A 14,202-nucleotide genomic window follows, 5' to 3' on the forward strand; every position below is an offset into this window, starting at 1 on the left:
TGAACTCTAACATTGCCTTTTTAAGGAAAGCATATAATCACATCCTGCCCTTAATATTTTTCATCTAGGAAAATAAGGAATGAAATGCATACCTCTGTCATAATTAGTATTGTAAAAATTAATACTTTGAATTTATGTAGCATTGAAATACAATATTTACTATATCACAAAGAAGGCTGACTTATTCTAGGAAAAAAAGCATATTAACACCCTTAGTATTGACAAAAAGTAAAGAGACAGGAAAAGATTCATTGTTGAAAGAAGATCTTTTAAAATTTCTAGTTCTAGAAAAGTATCCTTTAAGTGCATGAGGTAAGGTGAATATTTTATTCAGTTATACATGAGGAAGGAACTTCATACATACTAGAGTATTGTGGCATTGGCCAGGTGCAGATTAAGTGGTATTGTTCAGCCACTGTTGTTCAGTTATGTCTGACTCTTTGTGACCCCACAGACACATAGGCCAGGGTCCTCTGTCCTCAGCTATCTCCCAGAATTTGCTCAAATTCATGTCAGTGTGAATCAGTCAGTGATACTATCTAACCATCTCATCCTTTGCTGCCCCTTCTCTTCCTGCCTTCAATGTTTCCCAGCATAAAGGGTGTTTTCCAATGAGTTGGCTCCTCGCATCAGGTGGCCAAAGTATTAGAGCTTCACCTTCAGCATCAGTCCTTCCAGTGACTAGCAGATTAGGTGAACTGGCAGTTATCTGTAAGGCTGGAGCAACAATGCCTTTTGGTGAAAACTCTGCTGAAAAATCATTCTTTGTTTAAGTACATCTTAGAGTCTGTGAGCGGAGAAGGCAATGGCACCCCACTCCACTACTCTTGCCTGGAAAATCCCATGGACGGAGGAGCCTGGTGGGCTGCAGTCTATGGGGTCGTGAAGAGTCGGAGATGAGTGAGCGACTTCACTTTCACTTTTCACTTTCATGCACTGGAGAAGGAAATGGCAACCTACTCCAGTATTCTTGCCTGGAGAATCCCAGGGACGCCTGGTGGGCTCCCGTCTATGGGGTCGCACAGAGTTGGACACGACTGAAGTGACTTAGCAGCAGAGTCTGTGAGAACTGACACTCAAAAGTCAGGACTACTCATATTGAATGAATATCCCTTATTTTTGAGGAAATAAGAATTTATTTTAAAAGATTTGAATTTACAAAAGGTCCGGGTGTCATTTTCTGATTGTCATTCACTATTTTCAATAACTTGTTAACATGCCTTATTAAAAAAGTGAAAGTCACTCAGTCGTGTCCGACTCTTTGTGACCCCTTGGAATATAGCCCATGGAATTCTCCAGGCTAGCATGCCGGAGTGGGTAGCCTTTCCCTTCTCCAGGAGATCTTCCCAACCCAGGGGTCAAACCCAGGTCTCCTGCATTGTGGGCAAATTCTTTACCAGCTGAGCCACCAGGGAAGCCCGAAAATACTGGAGTGGGTAGCCCATCCCTTTTCCAGCTGATCTCCCTGACCTAGGAATTGAACCGTGGTCTCCTAACCTTTAAAACAAAAAGTTAAGCAGTTTAGCTAGTCAACTTGAGTTTATTCAGGAATAGCAAAGGAGTTTCAATTCAGGACATGCAAACTATTTTTTTTCTAAAAGATTATTCTTTTAATGACTATATAAGATTTAAAAGTTTGTAATAGGCTATTGATACTTAAAACCATGTCAAATAAGCAATAGGCATTAATCTACATTTTAAAAGTAGAATTTTCGAAAAATTTTTATTTGTGCCGAAAAAATCAGCCAGAGGTTGTAAAGAGTAAACATAACATTTTCTGTGTATTTGTCCAAATTATTGCTCAACTACCCCTTGAAAATTCTTTTTTCTGCTCAATTTTCTGATATTATTTAAAGAGATGCTCTTAGAGAAGGGCATGGCAACCCATTCCAGTATTCTTGCCTGGAGAATCCATGGATAGGGGAGCCTGGTGGGCTTTGTCCATTGGATCTCAAAGAGCTGGACATGACTGAGCGACTAACACTTTATTAGAGGAAAAACAGTAAAAGTTCAGGCTAAGAGAATATAACAGGGGAACTGCTCTACATCTGGCTTCATCTCTGGAAGAGTAATCAATCCTTGTGCCAATTAGATCCTGGAATTTATGGTGTTTTTATCAGGCAAAGTGGTCAAGTTGGTGTAAATGAAAGCTACAGCCAAATTTATAGGAAAATGTGTCATATAGGCTTTCCAAGTACATAACAGAAAACATAACATAATGACAAGTTGAATGAAAGGTTAGTCACTCAGTCGTGTCCGACTCTTTGTGATCCCATGGACTGTAGCTCATCTGGCTCCTCTGTCCATGGAATTCTACAGGCAGAAATACTGGAGTGTGTTGCCATTTCTTTCTCCAGGGGATCTTTATGACCCAAGGATTGAACCTAGGTCTCCTGCATCGCAGGCAGATTTTTACCATCTGAGCTACCAGGGAAGCCCCTAAGGACAAGTTATAGATGAGCAAAATTTTTTTCTGGAAACAAATATTTCTCAGGAAATAGATGTGTTGCTCTTTTGGGCAGTTGGTGAAGAAATAGTTCAAGTATCCATAATATGAACAACTGATCAATGCTTCTCAACACACAGAATAAGAAGACGAGATGTGTCTCTAAACCTTGGAATGATCACACATTTTCCTGTTTTATTTAGTTATCAATGCACAAAAAAAATGATAAAGAATCACATCTCAGATATAATTTCTTAGACTAAGAAATAGCTAAATCATATTTTCCTGCTCCTTTAATTTTTAATGATTTCTGGATTTATCAAAAAGAAGTTGAAAACTGAGGACACTAAAGTTCAATTCTAAGTAAATACCACTGAAAAGCTTGCAGCTCAACACAATAATTAGTGACTACCCATTATGTGCCAAGCACTGTGCCTAGGGCTGAAAGAGACAGACATACAACAAAATTTAAGTCTAACACAATGAAATAAGTGCTATATAAGGCATATATCAATCATGGTGACTAAGGAGAAGAAAAAGATTAACTCCTCCCGAAGGTGTTGCAGAGGAAGGGACATCTGGTAAGAGTTTGAAGAATGAGTAGGAGTTTGCTTGGACAGAGTTATAGAGGGCTCTCTCTATATCCAGAGAAGACTGTAGTCACTAGGAGATAAGAGAATGTAAGGAAAAAACCTGAGATGAAACCATGAAAAGGTCAATGGGTTCAGGTGGAATTATCCACAGCAGACTAAGAAAAGACACAGTCACACTGGAATTTTAAATTCATTAGTCAGGCCATTTTCTGAGAATGACTTTGAAGGGACAATACTGAAGGTAGAAAGATTTGTAAGGCATTGTAGTATTCTGGGTAAAACAGAAGAGTCTAAACAGGGACACAAAGGGGGTCTTCAATAAAAGTTCATGGAAGAAAGAAGGGAGAAAAGGAGCAAGAGTGGTTGGGAAGAAGGGAGGGAGAGAGGAACTCAAGTCTTGGTGCTCTCATTCCTAAGACAAGGAAACTGAAGTCCTGAGAGATAAAATGCCTGGTCATCTCTAGAGAAATAGCATGTTAGAGCTTCTAGGCCAGAGCATCTTAGATCAGGAAAGGGAATCTGACTTAGAGCATTAACAGGAAACTTAAATAAAAGTAAAAGCATCTGCAGAAGTTTTACTGTCTTTGCTGACTTATTTAAAATAGTAATTTTAACCTCACGAAAAGCATGTGTTACTGATTGGAATGTAATGTTTCTGGCAATGTCTTTGTACATATTTTCCAAGTCTACATGCAATTGGCTTAGATTTTTCTTCCCTTAGTCCAAAGCTTATGTTTGCTGAAATTCTGTTGTAGTACAATATGAAGTTCCTCTTTTCATATGCCTATATCTCTATGGATGTCTTGATTATCAGGAACTTAGGAGCCTACAGATAGACTGTAATATAATATATTTTTAGCAAAGCTAAGCGTTTATTTGCATTTTTTCAGTACACACGTATGTCTTAAAAAACCAAATGGGGATACAGTTCCTTATTTGTCACTCATTTAAATACCAGCCTTATTATTAAAAATCTTGAATTCAGTGAGGTTAACTCTTAAAAACAAATGTGCTATGTTTTATAACCATGCCACAGAAATAATTTAGAACTGAATCAAAAGAGTATAGTTGATTCAAAATGGTGCATATCAATTATGAAATTGATGCAAATTTAATATTATCATTATTTCTAAGTCTCTATTTCTGTCAGTGCCAACACCATTATTCCAGTCTTCTGGACTAAAAGCTTTGACATCATTTTTGATTCTTTCCTGTTTTTGCCCATTATGAGTAATTTATTAGCAACTGCTAATTATTATTTGTAACTGCTTATGTAAAACTGCCTTGATCCTCTTAATAATAATGAATCTCTCTCATTTATACTCTTTTACTTCTTTTACCTTTGTTATAGCACTTATTAAATATAGCTTGTATCACAGCTGTAAAATTACCTGTCTTTTCTACTGAGAGAAAGGACAATACTTTATTCAAATTTGCAACCCCCTCAATGTCTAACTTTCCATCTGTGTAAATATGACTACTGTACAGTACAGGGAACTCTACTGAGTGCTCAGTGGTAACCTAAATGGGAAGGAAATCTAAAAAAGAGGGAATTACATGTATTATATGTTGTATACTTCGCTGTGCAGCAGAAACTAATATAACATTGTAAAGCAACCATACTCAAATAAAGATTAATAAAATAAATAAAAATTAAAACATTTTAAAGTCTGTATTAGAAACACACATCATCATCTATGTAGTATGCTTGCCAAAAATTAGTTGTCTAAATATAATCATGAAGAAATAGACATATCCAAGTTAAGAACAACTTGTAAATGGACTAACTTAGACTCTTTGTTAACATAAAAACATAAAATAAGAAGCAGAGGAAAAAAATATATAACTACCAAGCACAGTATTTGGTACATAATAGGCATATAGTAGGCAGTGAAAATAAGTTTTTCAAATTCTAAAGGTTTTAACTGACTATAAGACAGATTTGGTAAATCAATATTTTCAATGTGATTTTGTACAAGCTCTCTGCTGCCTATTCCATCACATGTAAACTTCTTTGTCATTTGTTTAATGTCTCTGACAATATTTCTCCACTGCAAATTTATAGCATATTTACTACCAATTTCCAAACAAATTGTCTCCCCAAGTATATAAAACTAAGATCATGGCATCCGGTCCCATCACTTAATGGCAAATAGAAGGGGAAAAAGTGGAAGCAGTGATAATTTTATTTTTTCAGTCTCCAAAATCACTGCAGATGGTGACTACAACCTTGAAATTAAAAGAGGCTTGCTCCTTGCAAGGAAAGCAATGACAAACCTAGACAGCATATTAAAAAGCAGAGACACAACTTTGCCAACAAAGGTCTGTCTAGTCAAAAGTATGTTTTTTCCAGTAGTTATGTATGGATGTGAGAGTTGGACCATAAAGAAGGCTGAGTGCTGAAGAATTGATGCTTTCAAACTGTGGTGCTCGAAAAGACTCCTGAGAGTCCCTTGGACAAAAAGGAGATCAAACCATTCAATCCTAAAGGAAATGAACCCTGAATATTCACTGGAAGGACTGATGCTAAACCTGAGGGTCCAATATTTGGTCACCTGAGGCAAAAAGCCGACCCATTGGAAAAGACCCTGATGCCGGGAAAGATTGATGGCAGGAAGGGAAGGAGAAGATAGAGGATGAGATGGTTGAATGGCATCACTGATTTTGATGAGTTTGAGCAAACTCCGGGAGATAGTGAAAAATAGGGAAGCCTGGCGTGCTGCAGTCCATGGGGTCACAAAGAGTTGGACATGACTTAGTGACTGAACAACAACAATGCTCATTTTTGAAATTATAAGAAAATATATTTGCATTTTAGAAATTTTGAATACTGACAGAGATGTAAAGAAATGAAAGATCATGCTTAATTGTATTAATATTAAATAGAGGCAACAATAATTAAACTACTTAGTGTTCATTCTAATTTTGTTCTGTGCATAACCCTGTCTAGCTGAAATAATTCTGATTATTAAATTATGCAACCTTAATGTCACACAATATTAAAACTTAAACATTATTCCATTATTTTAAAAATCTTTACAAACATAATTTTAATAGTAATTAAAATATTAAATGCATAAGAGTAAATTCAATATAATTCAAACAATGTTAACATTAAGGCTTTTAAAATATCCTTACATGTTTAGACATTAGCTTATTTCCAGCAGTTTTGAAATTTTTAATAATAGAGTTTCAACATTTAGGGGAATAAAGTTTTTCCTGAGTTTCAAATCATAATCAGAATATATTGTAAAAACTGCTACAGGTTCAAGATGTACTTTAATTATTACAAAATAGTCTCTTTTCTGCCAAAATGGCTCTATGATTTTTTTTACTATACCCACCATAATCTTCTTGTCAGATTCTATGATTCTTGCTAGTTTGATAGTCAACATTTTCAATATGAGTTCATTAATCACATGTATTTTTCCTTTTGCAAATAATTTTGATCATTCCTTTATTATTTTTGGCAGTTTTGATGTTTTTCTTATGAATCTATATGTATTCATTACTTATTAAAGACAAAAAAATGTATATTTGCTGCAGATTTTTCCCAAAGTATTGTTTTCGCTCATGTATTTTGTTTGCATAAAACATTTTGTGTTAATACTGTTAAAATAATATTTTGTTTTTTTATTATTTGTATCATTTTATTATTATTAATAGAATATATTATAAGAAAGAAAATATAGCAATAGAAAAGAGAAAATAAAAGGAAAATAAAAAGCAACAACAATGCTTGTGGTAAAGTTATTAAATGAAAAGATGATATCTCAATCATTATACCATAAGTGTGTGTTGTCCATAAATTACACTGTAAACCTAACTTAAACTATTGCATAAAATTAAATCATTTATATAGTCCTTAATGTATTTAACCATTTCTTATTTGGGTTATTAAGATTTTATTAGTTGAACAACATCCTATTAAATACTTGGTACATAAATCTTACATCATAATTTTCATTGTGTCTTTGAGGATAAATTTCTGAAAGCAAAACTATTGATTGAAAATTTATAAACACTTTAGGATTTGTAACTTGCTTTCCCGGATGTTAATTTACTCATCCACCAGTAGTGTATTAGAATGCATGTTACTGAATCTGTAATAATAACTGTTTTAAAGATCTATGTTAGTTGGATATGTGAAAATATTTGTAATGTGCACTTCTTTGGTTACAATAATGTGGGGCATTAAATATTGCTTCTCGGCTCCAAGATCACTCTTCCATACCTGGCTTGGAGACATTGATTAGGGCTGGAACAGCCAACTCTTTCCCTTTGGCCACTTCTTTCCTTGATAGGTCCTGTGACTGGTGGGCATCAGAGTGAGGCTGCCAAGCAAGAGAAAATGTCAAAAGACCCTCATTGTTCATCTTTTCCCATCTTTCTATCATCAGCTCTTCTCTCTGGTAGCAGTAGTGAATTCTAACAGCAGCTGATTCTTTCTTCTTTCCATTCACTCCCAAAATGATGCATTCCACTCAGTCGTATCAACACCAAGAAAGCAATGCCCTTTTCTCAGAGGTCTGAATCTCAGTTCTTTAGGATCCTCTTACAAGCTTTCTGATTGTGAAAACACCAACCTCCTTCTTTTGTTCCTCCTGCTCTCAGGGTGGTTAATACTCCCTGAAATTATTATCTGTATCATCTCAGAAAGTCTTATTGGACAGCACTACAATAATCCTATAATTTAAAGGGCAATGGTTCCCAAATTGGAAACTTCCAAAGTCAAATTTCAAAGCTCAGGCCACACCCCAGACCAATTAAATCACAGTCTCTAGGGATGGATACCAACCTCCTCCTCCTTGTCTTCTTTGCCTCCTCCTCCTCATTATTATTACTATTATTTGAACTTTCTACAGGCCATTATGATAGGCTTCCAGGTGGCTCAGTGGGTAACGAATCTGCCCGCAATGAAGGAGATATAGGAGACACCGATTTGATCCCTGGATCTGTAAGATCTTCTGGAGGAGGACATGGCAACCCACCCCAGTATTCTTGCCTGGAGAATCCCATGGAGAGGGGAGTTGGGTGGGCTACAGCCCATAGGGTCACAAACTGAAGTGACTGAGCACGCAGGCAGCACGCATGCACGTACAGGTGACTACAATGTGCAAACAGGTTTGAGAACCAGGGTTGGTTTAAACAAAATGACAGGATAATTAACATTACATATATTTTTTATAAGATTGCTGTTAGGGAATAATCACCTCTCTCCCCTTCTCTCAAGTTCCTACTGATGATAACAATACAAACTACTTTTATCTTTTTAATGTTGAACTGGCTACATTTCTTTCTGTCATCTCTAGAATGAACATGCATTCCTTGAATTCATTTGATGCATTAAAGACAACTCTTTATCCTTCATGGAAAGAAAGTGCTAACAGGTATTTTGGTTTCCTGTTAGGCAGGCTGGTGTTTTTAGAATGGCTTATAAGTGGCATTTAAAGGCACTGAGACAGCTGCAGTGCTCAAAAAAGTGTGAAATTCTTTTCTACTTTTGTCAATAGTAGAGAAAATGTCACCGGCATCTGAAGCTTTCCACTGACTGCTCAGTAATCAGCTAAAGAGAAGGGAGAGTGAACCACTGCAAAGTGAGCAGCTAGGGAGATACAATAAACATGGCAAAACACTGACTTGAAGAGGGTAAAATCAAATGTAAATTTTTCTTTGAATTACCTTGCAAAGGCTAATTCTGCTAACAAAAAGGTTTGAATGTTTGGGAAACAAAAAATCAGAATGTAATATGCTTTGATTTGATTGTTGTGCTGCATGTTACTCCAAATGAAAGAAGCATAAAGGCACAAGGAAGGAAAGGGGATGAAAGCAGAAGAGAAGACTATAGCCTTCCTCCATGTAAACGCGTGATTCTTCTTAATGAGTACTGTTCCTGCAAATCATTAGTGGAATATGGAATCTGAATGAATGAATAATGCTAAATAAAATAAGAATTGACCCCAGCCTACAGCTGTTTATTGAAGTGAACCCACTATGAACCTTTCATGGCTGGAACCTCACCAGCAAAGTCAAATGAATAAGTGGTTCAGCTCAGCTAATTCAAACCAAAAATGCAGTGCTTGTCTCAATTATCAGACTGTTTCAGGAGAGAATTATTTTTCTTGTGTTTCCACTTCATTTGCCTACTTAGCTTAAGATAATGTATTCATAGTCACATCTTCTTTCTTTGTATATTCCCCATCATTTTCATACAATCAGAGTAAATATTGGGGGGGAAATCGCCTGTCTTTTATCTATACTTTGTTATTTGTCATTTTTTTGAATCAAAAGGAAAATACTGCCTACAGTGTGTTTTTGGTTTTCCTTATATCATTCATACACTCCATTCATTCATTCAAAATCATTTAGTAAATTCTTACTATGTGCTAGGCATCTGGATTGCTTTTAAGTGTAACAAATGAATAAGGTATGGAAGTGGTGAGGCAATTTATTGATAAAATTAACTTATGATTGTTCTCCCCATATTTTTCCTTTGCCACTTTGCAAAGAGTGGCCAGATCCATAGTATTTCCTTGCCTTGGGGTTTTTGTTGGTCGCGAGTGAAGTAGTAGCAGCTTCTTTCCCAAACTGAACCAGTACCAATCCCATGGGTTGTAGTACCTAGGGGTGTACAGATATGCAGCACATACATCAGAAAGGTCCAATTAGGAGATGGAAACCACATAGTAATTCGAACAAGGACACTTAACATAAAGAATTATTAACTGTAACAATGGAATAACTATAAAGAAGAACAGAGAACTCTAAGGCAGGAGTCAGCAAACTTTTCTGTTAAACAGCCAGATAGCAAATATTTTAGGCTTTGCAAACCAGCAAAGGTTTTAAGATCTCTGTTCCATCCAGTATTCCGTTCTGCTGTGGCAGCATCAAAGGAGCCCGAGACAAAACAGAAATGAATGTGTGGCTGTGTTTGGATAAATCTCTATTTATAAAAACCAACAGCCAGTTGAAGTTGCTGACCTCTGTTCTAAAGAATAGGGCTTCCCAGGTGACTCAGTATAAAGAATTTGCCTGCAATGCAGGAGACACAGGTTTGATGCCTAGGTCGGGAAGATCCCCTGGAGAAGGAAATGGCAACCCACTCCAGTATTCTTGCCTGGAAAATCCCATGGACAGAGGAGTGTGGTGGGTTACAGTCCATGGAGTTGCAAAGAATCAGACAGGACTGAGTGACTAACATTTCATTCAACTAGTTTTGTTTTCTGATATGTACTTGGAAAGCCTATATGACACATTTTCCTATAAATTTGGCTGTAGCTTTCATTTGCACCAGCTCGACCACTTTGCCTTATAAAACACCATAAATTCCAGGAGCTAATTGGCACAAGGATTGATTACTCTTCCAGAGATGAAGCCAGGTGTAGAACAGTTTCCCAGTTATATTCTCTTAGCTAGAACTTCTCCTGTTTTTCATCTAATAAAGTGTTAGTCGCTCAGTCGTGTCTGACTCTTTGCCACCCGTGGACTTGCCAGGCTCCTCTGTCCTTGGAGATTCTCCAGGCAAGAATACTGGAGTGGGTTGCCACGCTCTTCTCCAGGGGATCTTTCTAACCCAGGTATCGAACCCAGGTCTCCCACATGGCAGGCAGATTCTTTACCATCTGAGCCAGTGTCTTTGCCAAACCTTCTTCACTGTAGCCAGGATTAGTTCTACATTTTGTTATAAATTTGAAGTTTTGGATCTACACTTTAAATAAATGTAAACAAAGTTTATAGAATGAGATTCTTTTGCATAAACATACCTACCTTCATTTTCAAAAATAAACACGTTTCAGTAGACTATGGACTTGGGGAAAAGGGCGTGGCTAAATCTTATTCTGGAATCATTAGGGTGCTGGATTACCTGCTTCTAAGCCCCAAGTATGGCTCTGCTTGCCTTCCCTTCCCCCCTCTTCCATGGCTACCCCTCCTCCCCCAACACACAACCAATAGGAGTACTGCTCTAATAGCTGCTGCACCATGCACGCCTTTTCCTCTCCATTTAGCCCTATATTCACAGGGCCAGACTAGGTAAACTGAGCTCCCTCTAGGAAGAAACCCATATTGAGCATCAGACCAGAACCTCTAGAAACAAAGATCCAAGTTATTTGTACATGGGATATCAGTAGAAAGCACTATATGGGGGCTTGCTTTCTATGTGCCAGGCACTGTCCTAATGGCTTTACAAACACTAACTCATTTAATCCTCATAGCATCCCTATTTTTTATCCCTATTTAACAGATGAGCTAACCGAGACACAGAGAAGTTAGATGACTTGCCCAAATGTAAGGGGTAGAGATACATGGCACTGAACTATCTAAGCTTTAATAATCTTCATAGATGATTCATTTCTCCAGCTTTATCGGAGTGTGATGTGTGAAAGTGTTAGTTGCTTAGCCGTGTCTGACTCTTTGAGAACCCATGGACTATAGCCTGCCAGGCTCCTCTGTCTATGGAATCTCCAGGCAAGAATACTGGAGTGGGTTGCCAATCCCTTCTCCAGGGGATCTTCTGGACCCAGGGATCAAACCCAGGCCTCCGGCATTGCTGGCCGATTCTTTACCACCTGAGCCACCAGGGCGTAATTGGCAAATATAACCGTATATATTTAAAGTGCATAATACTTCACAGTTGATTCTGACCTGCAAATAGGATTAGAAGCCAATTATAAAAAATATTTGAGCTGTACATTTATTACATGAACCTACATTCAGTTCTATCAGTATTACAGACTTAAGTGATTTTTTTTTTAGTTCTACAAAATCATACAGATGGAAAAAAATGCCCATTTGAGATTTCACAAAAATCTTAACTTTAGTAACCATTTTGCTCCTCGATTAAAAATAACACTGTCTGTGATGGGTTTCTTCTTATGTTTGGTATTCCCATAAGTCCCCATGCTATTCCATGAGTTGCCTGAAGCAGAATATCTGGAAGGGATTAGGACTGAAGTAGCTGTGGGCATTCTTACAGCCAATGCCAATCAACAGCACTACTCCAGGTACCATAATAGATGTCCTAGGATACCACACCATGTATACATGTGTATATGCAGAAGATTCTAATTTATGCCCTGAGAGTAAAATTCCTAACTTCTGCAATTTCCTACTTCTTAACTCCAAAAATGAACAATAATTGTGTCACTGTTAATCAGTGGTTAATCTTTCAAAACTAACTCAACAACATATTACTTCAGATGTTACTAAGTAATGATGGTTTTCTCTCTATTTTCTAAACCAAATTGTTAGAAATAATACATAACTAGTAGAGCTTCTAGTAACTCACAATGCCTAATTAAAGACGTTGTGAGTTTAGAAATATTATAGATACTTCAGAAGGAAATTTGGAATAGTTTTACTTTTTAAAGATGCATTTTTCTCTAACAGAGGTATTCAGGGTAAAATAACCACAGACTGATTTTTAAAATGTGCATATTTTATCCTCAATAATTTATCAAACAGCATTTTCATACAACCTCAAAACAAGCCACAAGCAAGTCTAACATGGTCATCTCTTTACATCTACTACTAAAGATACACAGCTCAGAAGGAAACAAATATAAAATTGCAATGGAAACTGTGATCGAACAGCATAATCAGCAAAAGTTGATATGCCCCAACCAGTAAGCCATCCATAAATTAGTAAATGGTCGAAAAGTCCTGTTTCTATATGAAGTGTAATAAATAAAGTAGATAACTGTGACATATTAATCAAAGAGAAGTGTGAGGGTGAGTGACGTCAGCAACATAGTGGAATGGGAGGCCCCCCTCTTGCATCCCTACTCAGCAACAATACTTTGGTGACCATCCACAGATAAAAGTGCCTCTGTGGATGTACGGGATACAGGTAGGAGACTGTGAAACGCTGATGAATCCCCACACCAAGGAAGGTCATTTTGATAAAGCAGATCTGGGCCCAGGTGGTAGACTCAACTGTGGTTCTGACCACAGACCACTCTGGACGCCACAACAACCTTGTCCACATGCACCGTCCACCAAGGCACCCAGGAGGAGTCATATCCACCTGTGCCTACCACACTCAGTGCCAGCTATGGTCCCTGAAGTGGAACATGACCCTGCCCCTGTCCCTCAGAACTGTCAGTCCTAACTGCCCAGGAACCCAGAGTGACACATGCCCAGTCCAGCCCATTTCTGCCCCTGAAGTAAGTTCACTGACTTACTGTGGACCTTGCTCTGACTTTGGATCTTGAGGCAACTGTCACCTGATTTCACCACTCAAAGCCTTGGTCCAGAAGCAATCTGGCCACGCAGGGGCCTGGAGAGAGCCATGCTCGTGGGGGCCTCCAAGGCAGCCCACCACTGAAGCGGCCCCCTGACGCAGTAGAAGCCCCTCTCAGCTGCAGCCCAGGAGCAGTCCAGACTACCCAGCAACCGGATACAAGATTCAGAGCTCTGTGCCTCTGAATGTAGGCCTTCTGACCACCGTCAGCTGTAGATTCTGAAGTGGCCCTGTGACTTGGTTCTAGCCCTTCTCAGCTACAGCCTGCAGCCAATCTTGCCCAACTAAGGGCCTGTCCAGTGAACCACCAGGAACCTTCCCATGGATCCACAGGGAGGCACATCCAACCAGGCAGCACACACGGATGAAGACAGATGCCTCAAACGTTAATTTCTTCAAAAACTTTAGTTTCCTAGAAACTATAATTCTCCACCAAGCTGCCCACTGAGAAGTCTAAACAGGCTCCATTCACTTATCTTTCTCATCACCATCCTATCCAGATGGATACCAAATCTAAGTCATGTCTCAGAAGTGACTTGAAAAATCTATTCTTTTTTGACCTTTGCTGCCACTTCTTTTCAATTCAAACCTGCACTAAGTCTCCCCAGAACTGTTGAATCATCGCCTGATTTTTTTCCTTTTACATTTCCCAAGTTGCTTCCAGAGAAAACTTTATTTATTTTATGAATTTAGAAAATAAAGCTGATCACTTCACTCTCAAATTGTTTTTAAGCTTTTGGTTTCTACCTCAAAACTCTTGTTTCCGTTGGTTATTGAAGAAAGCTTCCAATCTTTTGGTTTAGCAAACAAAGCTGTTCAAGATTTAGCCCACTGGATTTTTCAAACCATCTCTTCCTTTCACACTTGAAATACATTGCTAACTTTTCAGATTTAGCCACCATAAACCAAGAAATTTTAAAGGT

At 37.9% G+C, this 14,202-nt stretch overlaps 1 long non-coding RNA gene across 2 annotated transcripts in view; it reads right to left on the minus strand.

Annotated features, from left to right (window-relative positions):
- Positions 1-14,202, minus strand: part of LOC145503612 (uncharacterized) — a 272,210-nt gene that overhangs the window by 49,840 nt on the left and 208,168 nt on the right. Inside the window, exons 2-3 of one of the 2 annotated variants that reach the window (XR_014051592.1) lie at positions 9,577-9,660; positions 7,274-7,373 (exon numbers count right to left, since the gene is read on the minus strand). The exons of the other annotated variant lie outside the window; for it this stretch is intronic. This is a non-coding gene — a long non-coding RNA (uncharacterized LOC145503612). The remainder of the gene's footprint in view (positions 1-7,273; positions 7,374-9,576; positions 9,661-14,202) is intronic. 2 annotated transcript variants of the gene reach the window in all.

Source organism: Giraffa tippelskirchi, chromosome 4 (assembly GCF_054371585.1).
Source record: "Giraffa tippelskirchi isolate mGirTip1 chromosome 4, T2T-mGirTip1v1.2.pri, whole genome shotgun sequence".
Classification (NCBI taxonomy): domain Eukaryota; kingdom Metazoa; phylum Chordata; class Mammalia; order Artiodactyla; family Giraffidae; genus Giraffa; species Giraffa tippelskirchi.